Raw genomic sequence first — 14,891 nt, 5'->3', positions numbered from 1 at the left:
GCCCACCGTAGTGACCCCATCATTAGGACACCATCGATGTTAGGAGCCCATCGTCTTGACACCAACGTCGTAAGGAGCCCATCGATGCATAAAAAAACTCATCGGTGTAAAAAAATGCATTGGTGTAAAAAAAATGCATTGGTGTAAAAAACGCATCAGTGTAAAACGCATTGGTGTAAAAAAACGCATCGGTGTAAAAAAAAATGTATTGCACCAAAATCAACATAGGTGCATGAAACCACCACTTCCATCCCAACCAACCAACCAAGAGAGCACAGCACCACAAAAACATCGTAGGTGCAGAAAACCACCACTTCCATCCCAACCAACCAACCAAGAGAGCGCAGCACCACAAAACAACGTAGGTGCATAAAACCACCACTTCCATCCCAATCAACCAACCAAGAGAGCACAGCACCACAAAACAACGTGGATGCAAAACACCACCACTTCCATCCCAACCAACCAACCAAAAAACGTAGCATCGCAAACAACGAGGATGCAAAACACCACCACTTCCATCCCAACCAACCAACCAAAAAAACGTAGCATCGCAAACAACGAGGATGCAAAACACCACCACTTCCATCCCAACCAACCAACCAAAAAAACGTAGCATCGCAAACAACGAGGATGCAAAACACCACCACTTCCATCCCAACCAACCAACCAAAAAAACGTAGCATCGCAAACAACGAGGATGCAAAACACCACCACTTCCATCCCAACCAACCAACCAAAAAAACGTAGCATCGCAAACAACGAGGATGCAAAACACCACCACTTCCATCCCAACAAACCAACCAAAAAAAATGCAATCTTCGTCGCCAACCACAAATGCTATATCACAGCGAAGCTGACACATTCTAGTGACGTCAGTCGCCTAGTGAGCAGACGAGGATGCAAAACACCACCACTTCCATCCCAACCATCCAACCAAATAAGCACCACGAATAATGTGGGTGCATGAACAAAACAAAACGCACCACGAAACAGCGTGGGTGCAAAAAATTAAGGTAAAAAAGAACCAGAAAACCATAAAAATGTAGGAGCAAAAAAAAATCAATGAAAAAGATAGCACCACGAAACAGTGTGTGTGGGTGCATGAACAAAACAAGGAAAAATAGCACCAGAAAACCATAAAAATGTAGGTGCAAAAAATTTAAAAAAAGAGCACCACGAAACAGTGTGGGTACAACACAATTACAACGAGCGGACTCAGGAAACCAACGATGAAAAATCCAACGGTGAAGGCTATGTACAACATCATCAACAGGTACATGAGTGGCTAGCAAGTGGCAAACACCGGCTCTGTGCTCGCACATTCCGGTTCAGATTCCCGTCAAGGTCATTTTCTCGGCTCCCACAGCAGCCTAGGACCCCGACAGAGAATCCTGTGCGAAACGTACGAGCACAGACGCAAGTTTCAACATTTCATGTTATAAGGTTTTTTATGTGAAAAAAAAAATTCATTAAAAACCATTCAGTCTTTATAGCATTCTCATTAGTTCACGTATGTATATAATTATATTCAGGCCATATATCCGTACGGTAATGTATGAATTCCATCGTCGCATATTATGCGTTTATCGTCGTGCCATGTTAGTGCTAATTTATTTGAGCATTCTGTATATAATATCATATTATGTGATCGTATGGACCGGACTTGCGCGCGCTTTGTTGTGTGTTCTTCCAGGACCTCGAGGAAATCTTCAAACGATATTTTATTTCTCACCACGCACTTCTGTATACCTTTGGCCCTTTTTGTGATATTACTTTTGTATTTGTAGGTGTACAGTTTTGCCCTTAGGCCGACGAACTCCTCCATTGCCACTCCACTGCACTCGTCTTTGAACTTGCCTACTACCTTCTTGTTCGTAGGGGAGTAGCAGGGGTGGTCAATGGGATAGCTGCTGGTGTGAAACTCGTCCAGGAGCGCAGCGTCGTCGGCAAGGTCCTGGTAGAAGTCGCGCGTCTTGATCTCGTATATGAAGCTGTCCGTGTCCATGTACGCCAGCGTGATGTCATCCTTATATTTTTCTTTCATTATGTCATAATGGAACCCATACATTAACGTCTTGGACAAGTCCAGGACCGCGAACCCCGCATATATTGGGCGGTCAAGAAAGATGGTTTCTTGTTGTAGTCTCACCAGCGTCAGAGACTCATCAAGGATGGTGCGGTCCTGGAACGCTGGCTTTGCCACAACTTTACGTAGCCTGCCTTCACTACATACAAGTTCCATACGCTGCCGACGAAATTTGTTCTCACAGAGTTTTCCAAAAGAAGAGTTGTTGGCAAGCTTGAAGAATTCTTTTTCAAAGTCGTTTGTAGCTGCCTGTCGTTTCAACGTATTTTTCGTAATAAATGGCTCCATCCAGGCACGCTGCTTGAATTCAAGGACTCTGTGCACCTTCTTGAGTCTCAGTCCGTGCTGGATGGCCTGTTTCAGGTTTCTAAAATGAATTATATAATTTTCTTTGGATTCCAGTGTTGTGATTAATTTAGTTTGACGCGATCCGGGTGGGCACTGGCTGACGGGCAGGAACGGTAGATCTTTGTGGTCCTCGTGGAGGGCAGACGGATACTCCACATCAACTTCAAGGATGTAGCCCGTCTGCCCCTCGTCAGGTATCGACAGCACGTCGATATCAGCGCCCACCCACTTGAAGCCGCTGACTGGAAGAGGCAACGACATGGCCCACCCATACAGATTGTTGGCGTCCAGGTACGCAACATGAGTTGATGGTTGGCTGGGATCGTAGGTATGGGGCAGGCAGATGTTGTTCGCCTTGCAGTGTCTCTTTATTACTTGCGCGACCCCACCCCTGATCCCAGCTTCGACAAACATGTACATATCGTAATCTATCATCAACTCAAGTCGTACCCCCGTCTGCCTCAACATTGCGTCGAACGCGAACCCTGGTGCGCTGACGTAATGGCTGCAGTCAAGGCCGTACGTCTGCAGGCACAGCCGACGAAAGTTTTCAAACACGTCAGTCAGCAGCAGCACGTCTGTCTTTAGGTAGACGTCGCTGTAGTCGCCCAGGGTCACGCAGCCGAATGTTTCCCACACTGCCTTTGCATGTTCGTAATCATCATTAGTTATGTGCGAGTCATTTAAAATATTATAAAAGTTATCTTGTGGTGGCAGTTGCGGCTCGTCCAGTTTCTCCCAGCTGGAAACATAGTCATACGGGAAAACACCTTTTCTCGTGACGAGGGCCATTTCGTCACGAGTAAAAAATTTCATGGTGTCCGTGAATTGGTCGGCTGGCAGGTACGAGGCAAGGGACGCCAAACTGTGAGCCATGAACCTGAAACTATCGACAAACTGTACGGAGAATTTGTTGCCCAGACTTTTCGAGAAGGTAATCATTTTTTCCTGCGTGTGGGGGATGATGAATATTTCTTTATTGTCGTAGCCCAGTTTCTTGATGATGAACTTCTCATCATAGGCCAGATTGTGGAAGTAAACCACGAGTTTCTTGGGCCGCCTGCGCAGAAGATTGCAGCTGTTGCAGGCGGCGCCAAGGTACTTCCCACTGAAGTGGTCGTGGTCTCGGACCTTGTTATTACCCATGGTAAATACCACATTGCAGTAGCAGCACTGATGGGCTGCGGCGAAGCTGGCATACTCCTGTGCCGTCAGCGTCGTCATTGGCATGCTTGTCTCGTATATGTCCTTAACCTTTTTACCAATGTCAACAATGGTCTCCACGAATTTTGCCTCAGCATCGGGACCCCTGTACAGAATCGGCTCTTGTGGCAGCGAGGAAGTGAGCGTGGCTGGGATCACGCTATTGTCGACTTTTACATAGATACAATAGCTGTATGCCTCGTGTTTTTTGTACGCATGAGTGCTTGACTGCTGGGGGTCCTGCTGGCATGTCTGTACGGGCACGAGCATGGCCTCAAAGTCTGCGTATGCAACAATGGGCATCTTGGACATGTGGTGATAGTTTTTAAACTCCAGGACTGGGGGCTGGCCGTTCTTGTCTGGCTTCGGCATCTCGACGCGCACAGGAGCATGTGTGCTGCAGAATTTTCTGTGTGCGTCGAGACACTGCTGCCCTGACAGTCCTGATTCACGTGGCAAATCATGATAATAAGTGAAACATCTCTTGCAGACATGTATATTCGCATGATGGGCTGTGATCTGAGGCCGGACGAGTCTTGAGAAATTTTTTATAAAGCAGAAATGAGAGTTGTTTTCTTCGGACGTTAGCAACAGGAGGTCGAAATGGTGTTGCTTTTCCTCCTTCCCCACACGCACCGGCGCGATCTTGTTGTCATCGTCAATGCTGTAGACGTTGACGGAAACATCGAGATTGTTCCGTTCGAATACTTTGATTTGGTGGAGGGGGGTAGGGAACTCAAGACCTGAAAAATTAAATTTTCCCTCCAGGTCGTGGTACCTCTTGTCCACACGTTGCGGATTCTCCCCCTCCACATATCGCGCCAGTATGGCCCACTTGAAGCACATGTTGTCCAAGTTCTTGGGGTTTATTACCGCTTTCCTGTTCTTGATGGCGGCAGGCAGGTCGATGTAGGAGGAGACTCGAAGAGGGACAAGCTTGTTGAAGCGGAGCTGGATTCGCTTCACGACAGACAAGGTCCACCCGGATCCCTTGCTGACGTAGTCCTCCTCCTCCTTGCATATTTTCAGGATACTGTCATTAATTGCTTCCTCGATTTCGCTTATCTCATATATGGGAATATTTTTTGTCTTGAACGCTCTTTTGTCAACACCTTCATCGAAGGGAGCAGGCTTTGCATAGTCGCACTCGAGCCAGATATTAAATTTTACTGGACCATTTTCATTGACTTCATTGGTTATCTGATTTATTAGGTTATTCTTCATTTGAGACATGTAAGTACAAATGTCTTTTGTCGCACCATTATTTTCTGCGACATACGTTTTCAAGTTGCGGCGGAACGCAGTCTCCGCCTCAACGAACCCGGTACCTCCTGCCTCCAAGTCTACCTGAGCCTGGTCAGACGCTTGCGCCTCCAAGTCTACTCGAGCCTGGTCGGGCACACTCGCCACGTATTGCGGACGAGTGCTGGGGTCGGGCTGTTGACGGCCAGAGGGCTCGTCCGTGCGCCGTCTCTTGGGAGCCAGGCCCTTGCACGTCTTGATGTGCACAAACAGCGTGTCTTTACGCGTAAATTCACCCTGGCATGTAGTGCATCTAAATGAAATGCGGTCGGGATTGAACTGGCACTGGCTCTTTTCGTGGCGTCTGGCATCACGGGTATATTTGAAATGCTGCCCGCAGTGAATGCACCTCGAGCCTGTGCTGTGCTCGACGGTGCCCTCACATGTTCGCATGTGGCGGGTCAAGCTGTCTTTGCGGCTTATTGTCATGCCGCAAGTATGGCACTGGTTGTTAACAGTGCGGCCAGGATTAGCTGCACACACTTTCTCATGCCGTCTAGCACTACGGCTAGCAGTAAAAACTTTGCCACAGAAAGCACACCCATTCCCTGGTGGTGTTGGTGCACATACCTGTGCTGGCCCCGATGTCGAGGGATGGACGGCTCTGGAGGCGGGCTGGCAGGCTCCCGATGTCGAGGGCTGGAGGGCTCCCGAAGTCGAGGGCTGGCCGGCTGCCACGGGAACACCAGACGCGGTCCTCTTCATGATGAAGTCTGTAACACCAACGGAAAAATTATAGCAACAAGAACATCATAATTATCACACACACACACACACACACACACAAACAAATAAACGTGCATAAATACAACCACGAGCGCACACACACAAACACACACAAACAAATAAACGTGCATAAATACAACCACACACACACACACGTGCATAAATACAACCACACACACACAAACAAAATACATGTGCATCAATACAACCATACCTACACACAAACAAAATACACTTGCATAAAGACAGCTACACGCACGCAGAAACAACTACATACGCATAAAAATAATTAAATTCCACTTACCAGATGAACACAGGAACGACTCTGTGTTTACTGCACGCACGCACAACGAGGAGGGCTGGAACGTCGTACAGCACACTGTAACCTGTAACATAGAAAAGAGACCACCTGGCTTAGCACTCGGAATTTTTTTTTTTTTTTCAAGACAGCGCAAAGACACTGACGTCAAAATTTTATGTTTTATGTACTGACCGGAATCGAAGAGGAACGGTGCAGGACTCCAGAGGGCAGACAGGCGTTCTCCAAGCGGATCACACTGGGGAGTAGCTCGACGCAAGGAGAAGCACTGAATACCTGCAACACATACAATATTTTTTTTTACGTAAATGTACTCGTTTTTTTTTTTGGGTATATTTTTGTATTTAGTTGTGATTAGATATTCTGTATTTTATTAAGTATAAAAAAAGTTTTTTTTATGAAACAAAATATTTTTTTCTATTTGATTATGAAACAAATTTATTTTTCTATTTGATTATGATAGCAAGTGCGCGTGCATCTGTTATTTTTTTTTGGGCCAGGCGAGGGGGCAGGCAGGACGACTTGAGCGCTCCATGCGGCGGTGCGCGGTAACTAGCCAGACGTAAGCCGCACGGCACGGCGGAAACATCGCTCCGTGCACCACGGGTGGAGTGGTGAAGCAGGGAGGGGGGAGGGCACGCTCTGCGCGCGCTGCCCCCCGTCGGTAGGACACGGGTGTACACGACATCCATCTTGTCGCAAGCTAAGACGTTCATGCATGAATAATAACTAACATTTCGTGCCCGGGGGAAAAACATATTATTTCAAGATGTAATATACCGCAACTGATGGCTCTAATAGTTTCGACTAGAATAAAAATTGTAATAATCACGACTGTAAAATATTAATACTGAATCTAACGCAGACGTAACATCTAAACCAGTTCCACTCGCACATGTAATCTAAACAGTACCAATCTTATACGTGAAAAAAGAATAAACACACTCGAAAAAAAGTACGAGCCGGAAATTGTAATAATTTCTTAAAAATTTTGGAAAACAGACGGTTACTATGCCTCGTGCGTACGCCTTGCTTCCTTCTTTATTATTATTATTTCTACTCTCTCTCTCTGCCGGCCGGCTGCCCGGGGAGCTGGCGGGCGTCGCGTCAGCCGTGCGCGCTCGCTCGGGTGTTATCACCACGTCACGTACTAGCTGGCTCAGCAGCGGCCTTCACCCAGTGGCCAGCTGTTAGGCTTGCTGACTGAGTGAAGGACGTAGCGAAGGCGTACACACACGCGAAACCGTAATGTTAAAATAAAAAAAAATTCAAAGTTGAAAAATGTTCCGAAAAATTTTCAAACTTGAAAACGTTCGGAAAAATTTCAAAGTTAAAAACGTACCGAAAAATTTCAAAGTTGAAACGTTCGGAAAAATTTCAAAGTTGAAACGTTCGGAAAAAATTTCAAAGTTAAAATTTACGTCAAAATTTTCAAAGTTAAAATTTACGGAGAAGTTGTACTTACCAAGCTGCTGGAGTTGAAGAGGCGGAAGGAGTCGCAACGAAGCTCGAACTGGAACATACGGTGACGGCGGCAAGACCAAAAGTGAAGCCCCCGACGTCTCACACGACAATTTATAGGTAAATTCCCCCCCTTGGTTACAGGCCCAAGCCAATCAGGCCCTGCGAAAACTGCATCATGGTCAGGACGATTTTTTGCAATCAGGGGAAGGGATGAGGGAAAAGTGGGCGGAGCGAATGTTGCGGGAATCGGGAGGGCGGCTGACAATCCCCGCCTAGGGCCGTCGGCATGGTGGGGATATCCACTGGCCAATCAGATTCACTCAGCTCCTGGCAGCTGGAAGATTCACCACGATACTCGGTTTGCTCCAAAGGAAAAAATTTATTAAGTTATTGAAAATTTATATATTATGAATCTTTATAGAATAGGTTATTTTCATCACTTTCATATTTACATAACTGGCTGTAAAATTTATATATTTTTTTTAATTTTACGATTACCTTTTCAATATCAAATTATTATTTTTTTAAACGGAAGGATAAATAAATAAATAAAAAGTCATTACAATAGTTTTACATTATTTTTTATTACTTCAAAACATCTAGCAAGGCAGAGAGTACAGAACACAGGGCGGTACGAATGGTTTTTACGGAATTAAATTCGTAAAAGTCCGTAGCATTATCACTGTAGATCTGTGGCGTATCGACGCTCAATCCACGTTTCTTGGTGCTGCGGCGCCGAGTTGCCGGTTCGAGTCTGGGAGAGGGCCGACGTCGAGTCCTAGTCTTGAGTTCAGGTCTGGACAGGTCGCTGCGCTTCGAAGCGACGAGTTTGGACAGGTCGCTGCGCTTCGAAACCTCGGGTTTGGACTGCTCACTGAAGCCCGGGGTGCCGGGGTCGATACCGCTACAGTCTTCTGGCGTGCAGTCGGATGCGTGTAGAGTTGTACCGAGAATTTCTTCCTTGGTGCATGGAAGAACGGATGTTGGTGTGAGGTTAAACACGACGCACTTTTCCGCCCCGCAACAGTTTATTTGTTGTTGGGATGGCTCATAACTGCGTGGCGAATGAGCCATTAGGAAATGTAATACTCCACCGTAACATATTTCCGTATATGCGCGTAAATTTTCTTCTTCGTCCAGGAAACTGTATTCAATACAGCTGTAGTCTGGTTTCGCACTCAGGTACTCGGTTTCCGGGTTAAACGTCGTCATCGTGTCCGAACGTCAACTGATTGATAGAGCACGGTTTTCGAGCTATTTATAGTAAAAAAATAAAATTCATGTGTGCCAATATTTGACAAAAAAAATCGGGTTTTGCCAATATTTAAAAAAAAAGTTATTCGCACTGCTGCGCGTGCCATTTCTGCATTAGCTGCGAGTTTGTGCAGGCACAGACACGTTCAAACTTGTCGTTTGGATGCTTGGCTTCGTACATTGCACAGAGTTTGCGCAGGGAAGGACAGCCGTAGTCGGTCTGTATATCTACGATTTCAGCTGCTCCGTCGTCACACAGTTCTCGTAGCCATTTCTTCTGTTCGGGTCCGGCAACGTAGATTATTTCGTTTTGCAGTAGTAAATCTTGAAGTGTGTTTTTCACTTGATGGTACGGAATTTTTCCTTCGTCCCACTCTAGTCCGTGATAATATTTACATAGCCATTCGTTCGACCGTTTGTTTTTTCGTCTAGTAGTTTCCACCGATACGGGGGTCGGAAGCTGCGGGTTCGAGTCCGGCCGTCGTGAGTGACGGCAATTTCCTTGAGCACGAACCCATTTTGGCTCTGGAAACCTTGCAGGTTGCAGTACATTCTGAAACCGACTGATGATGGGATGATACATGCAGACGTATTTATATCTAGTTCAATATTTTCACGAGACCTGAAAACGCGTCGTAATTAATTACTCTGTCGTGTAGGATTAGACAGTACGCCGTTGTGAGTGGTGGTACGTCATCTTTCGTGGAAATTTCCAATCGACAATCAATCATAGAACTGCGAATCGATTCGTCTTGTTTGCTCACGTCAAATACGATTAGCGGAGCTAATGTTTTATAGGTGTCTGGACTCAGAATCGGGTGCGATTCTCGTCCGTGGTACGAAGATTGGAACTGCGTGTACATGTGATACGGTAATGAAATACCACCATTTTCGAAATCAATGTTCATGTCCACGTACGGGTAACTTTCGCTGTTTAAAAATAATTTTACATTTTCCATAAAACAGTGGTCAAACACCGATCTGTCGGTCTTGAGGTTCATTTGTCTGTCTGTCTGCAAGGCTAATATTATATATCTAGGTTTTTCCGTACTGCTCGACGTCTTGACGACCCAGTGATTGCGTCTATTCTGGGTCAGTAAGGGGCACGTTACGAGATTCCAGCTCCTGAACGCAATTTCGACCGTCTTGTCCTTTTTGACGTAACTTAAAAGTCTGACTCTTTCTTTCGTGCTGACGGTTATGTGCGGAACAAACCACTCGGTGCTCGTGACGGTGACTGCGACCGGCTGGGGGTCGTTTCCGGGTGCTCCCACGACGGCATTCAGGTGCGATGTCGCTAGAATTAACACGAGTTCTTGGCGGGCTTGAATTAATATTTTCTTGTAATCCTCCGCGAAGCCGAGAAGCATCGAAAGCGGTATGCTAACTTCGAATTTTCCAGATTCGTAGATGGGAATTTTGAAATCGGGTTCCATTCCAAACCCTGCGATTTTGGTCGCGCTCAGGTCGTTCGGTGTTAGAGACAGGTAATTTTTCATCGTGGCGGTAATGCCCAAGTCCCACGATTCATCGATCGCAATATTATTCAATTCGAAAATAACTCGTTCGAATAAATGCAATATTCCGTTTCGACCGAAATACGCAGTTGTGGGATGTGTTCCGTCCGCTTTTGTCAGCGTGCCTCTTATACGAATAAACGATTGGCAGGGTAGAGTATAAACGTCTTGTTTCTGTACCGGGATGCGTATTTCCCTACCGGGCATGTACGGCCCTTGGAGGTAGGGTGCGTAGCAGTGATATTCAAATTTATTTACATCGTCGCTAAACTGAGCTTTTTCTGACACGTTTAAATAATCTTCCATGCTTGTGAACTTTGTAGCCTAAACTGCGGAGATACTTAACGTTAAGAGGTGTTAACGCGCCGCGACCTCGCAACAGACTGGTCCTGGGTTCGTGTCGCTTCTTTGATTTATAGGTCTTGAAAATCAGTCCCATCGCTTCAAGTGTAAACGTAGTGTAATTTCTTCGTTTCTAAAATTTACTAGTTTATCGTTTTAATCGACAATGTCCACTACCACTTCGTGTACTGTTTTGGCGAGCACAGGGACGTAAATGATACTTTGCGGTACTTCGACCAGTTTATATCCGGGCGAAACCGTCGGCGAAAACTCGTGTACCATGTTGTTTAGTTTTCCGTCGAGGTACGTTCCACTTGCCAAATTACAGTTTATGCGTATTACATTTGTCGACATGATATTTACAGGTCGCGTGGAGACGTGCAAGGTCTTGGCTGCGTATATTTTCGGTTCGAATCCGAGCATGGTACCTATGGTGCCAGGTTTCGTAAAGTCGACATTTTCACTGCAGTAAAGTTCGCACTGTAGCGTGTTTGGATTATCTCGCAATTCGAAAATTGTGTTTGGAGACAGGGCTTGCTTGATGTAATTTGTAATATCGCTCAACTCGTATGCGCCGGTAGGTATGACAACTTCCCGAGCTGTTGTTCCATCACTTTTCAAGAAGCACATTTTGCAGTTTTCCTCGTCGATATTAGGTATGGCATTATAAGTTTGAAAATCTACGAGTCCGATACACCATTCCCCGACTAAATCCAGAGGCGGGTAGAATGTGGCTCGTAGCTGCGAGCTACGACCTGTCAATATGAGTGTTACGGACATGACTGATTGTTTTTCGCTACTGTTCATTTATTTTATACTTAGAAATCTCAAGCACAAGTGACCACAGTTTGTTTGATCAGGCCTCTGTTCCGTTTCGTAATTGTAAAACATCGTAGTGGTCCGGCCCAGGTACTGTCGCAGTTCGGGCGGAGGGCGTAAATTACCGAAACTGTCGTAGTAAGTAGCTTTTTTCCCCGTCTTTACATAGGCCACCCAGTGCGTGCCGCGACCCGATGACGTGTCTAAATTAATTATGGCGCGCTCGCGTCTGTTTGGCTTGCTGGGCAAAGTGTCTCGCATAAACACGCCACGGAAGTTTGGTATTTTAAGTTTGTGTGCCTACTTTATTAAATCTACGTTGGTGAGCGGTCGTTTCGGCAGGGAACTTAGGATTTTCTCTTTACACGTTTCTTTTTCATGCCTCGGCCTGCCTTGTGAGGCCGTAAGTACAGTCCTGCGCCGTTTTTTTTTTACCGATGGCAATGGCTTCCATGCTTGAATTATGTCTACGTGCTTCCTCCAACTGCTTTCGCTGGTTCTTGCTAGTGTTGACTGCTCTAGCGATATTTGCCGCGGCTGCTGCGATCCCGCCTAGTGCACCTATAGCAGGCACCAGCAGCGGTAAAAACCCTCCCTTTTTATTATTGGATCTTTGTATCTTGCGCTTCTTGGTCTTGCGAGACCTGGTCCGGCGACGAGCACCCATTCCTAATTTCGTCTTTGCCTTCATGATTTTAGATACGCTCCAGGCCGCGATTTTCTCTCCTAGTCCCGCGTCCGGCGATTTGCTTATTACCTCGGCTTCCTGTGCCAATATCTGATCTGCTCTGTGCCTAGATTCCAGATCCTTGCTTAATGAATATGCGATATCGTGCTGCTTGCACTTTTCGTCGAGAGAATTAATTCCCACGTCACCGCGAGCTAATCTTTTCGCTAGTTTAGTCCCGGGGCCGCAAAATCTGTAGCCGGGAATGTGTAGCTCGAATGGTAGATTGTTTATCAGCGAGTTTACGAGTCCCGCGCCGATGTGTTTTTTGTTCTTACCTCTTCGAGACATTACATGCAACTGACCTAAAATCAATAAATACGATTGCTCTTATAGAATTTACGTCAGTACGATGGAGGTCGTCAAGCAAGACATTTGTTTGCCAGTGTGCATTACGCAAGACGATGAAACTGTCGGTCGTGAATCACGACATGGTATATTATTACCGTCCACCGTACGTTGCATCATAGCGGGGCCGTCAAACTGCGGTAAAACATGCGTTTTACTGAGTTTACTGGAGGAGCCAAACGGTCTTCGGTTCGAGAACGTTTACTTGTATTCCAAGTCGTTGCAACAGCCAAAGTACCAGCGCTTGGCCGCTGTTCTACGCTCGGTGGATGGTCTGGAGTATTTTCCGTTTAGCGATAATACCGATGTGGTGTCTACCGACGAGGCAAAGCCTAATTCCGTGTTTGTGTTCGATGATGTGGCTTGTGAGAAACAAGGCGTAATACAAGAGTACTTTTCCATGGGTAGACACGTCAAGGTAGACTGCGTATACCTGTGTCAGACGTACGGTAGAATACCCAAACATTTGCTGCGAGATAATGCGAATGTCATAGTTTTGTTTCGCATGGACGAACTTAATTTACGCCACGCTTACGACGATCACGTAAACACCGACATGTCGTTTCAGGAATTTAAAGACATGTGTTCCTTGTGTTGGAAAGACGATCACGGATTTCTAGTCATCGTAAAGGACTGGCCTCTATATAAGGGCAGGTACAGACAGGGTTTCGATCAGTTTATCGTCAAACATGAATCATAGCATTTCGAAATTTGGACGTAGCAGTCGAGCTCCGCGTACCGAACTATGCACCGTGAAACACGATGATGAAATACGTAAATACATTTCGCTACTCGGCCAAGAAATAAAACGCGCAAAGGACGAAATAATAGTGTACCTCGTAGCCATAGACCAGCGCGTGGAAGCTTCGGATTCTCGAATTCGCGACATGATCGAAGTATCGAATGCACAAAGACGCGACGACCTAAAGTCTCTTCTGTCAAAACTTAATTCACGTCTGGTGTCTAAAGGTGCTTCGAGATAAACAGTATGGATGTTAACACCGATTTGGCTAAGCAACTGCACGAAGTCATCGAGGCCATACGAACAAAGTACTTGCTCGCAAAGCAACACAGATTAAGCGACGAGGTTCGAAGAGAGGAAAAATTGAAGCCCTTGAGTGCGCGTCTGGATAGTTTCATAGCCAGGCGAGGGGTTGTCGAAAACGAGAAACCGACTAAAATCGAAATAAAAGAGGAGCCGTCAACTACGTCCACGGGCAAACGTAATCGAAGTCCACAATTAACAGACGATACCAACGTCTCTACTAGCGAAGACGAAGTTCGTGTCGGTCGAACTCTTAGGAAGAAACCGCGAAATAAAAAAGGATTCGAAGTCGGTCCTCTCGCTAGCGAGTACCTGGCCTCCTCTGTGCCTCGAAACAGCGATGCGATGTATGGCGTGCATAAACGAGGTAGTAAATGGGTCCTTGGTTCGAAGGAAGTTCATTTCGTGTCCGGCGATAATATTGAATGTGGCAAAGAGGTGATAAAACTTACTCGCGGATTATGCGAACTTTTGTTTCGTAAAAAACCGCGGCGATATTCAGAGGTGGATTTGCGAAAATATAGAAGATTGCTAGATGCTTCCAACGCCGTTTACGCGAAAAATGACCCGAAAACGGGTCGATTCAAAGATTATGAACATGAGAAATATCCTTTGATAGCTAGTCTTTTCTTAGACATCGAAGGGGCCGGAATTTATAAACTAGACACTGGTAGAAAATTGGACTATGTATATTATGACGACCCCAATGAATTAGTTGATCGTCTTAGACTGCTGCAGGCATCTCAGAGCGTGGGAAATAATTCGCACACCAACGAAATCACTTCCATACTTGAAGAATTACGGGAAGCGGGTTATATTGAATAGTGATCATGTCAAAGTTTGCCATTGCGGGCGAGTTGCATAAACCCGCAAGACGTAATTATCCACGTCGAAAAATAAAAATCAAAGGATTGGACGACAATTGGCAGTCTGACCTGATCGAAATGATTGAGTATTCACGTGTGAACAAGGGCTACAGGTACATTCTCATAGTCATAGACACCTATTCAAAGTTCCTGTGGGCTAGACCCTTAAAACGAAAAACCGCTGTGGAAGTTACGAGTGCCATGGCGGATATTTTGAAACATAAACGGAGACCTTCGTTACTGCAGACTGACGACGGGAAAGAATTCTACAATGCATCATTCAAGGCATTGATGAAAAAGTTTGACATTACGCATTATTCTACGTTTAGCGGTGTCAAAGCGTCAATGGCAGAACGTGTGATTCGTACGATGAAGAATAAACTGTATAGGAATTTTACAGCGAACGGTAATTACAAGTGGCTGAATTTACTTCCTAAACTGGTAGGAGAATACAATTCTACTGTGCATTCTGCCACGAAAATGAAGCCAAAGGACGTAAAGGACAATCGACTGCTTCGAACT

The sequence above is a fragment of the Bacillus rossius genome, chromosome 18 (assembly GCF_032445375.1).
Source record: "Bacillus rossius redtenbacheri isolate Brsri chromosome 18, Brsri_v3, whole genome shotgun sequence".
NCBI classification, from domain to species: Eukaryota; Metazoa; Arthropoda; class Insecta; order Phasmatodea; family Bacillidae; genus Bacillus; species Bacillus rossius.
The sequence above is the reverse complement of the archived record's forward strand: the minus strand, read 5'-3'. Positions refer to the sequence as shown.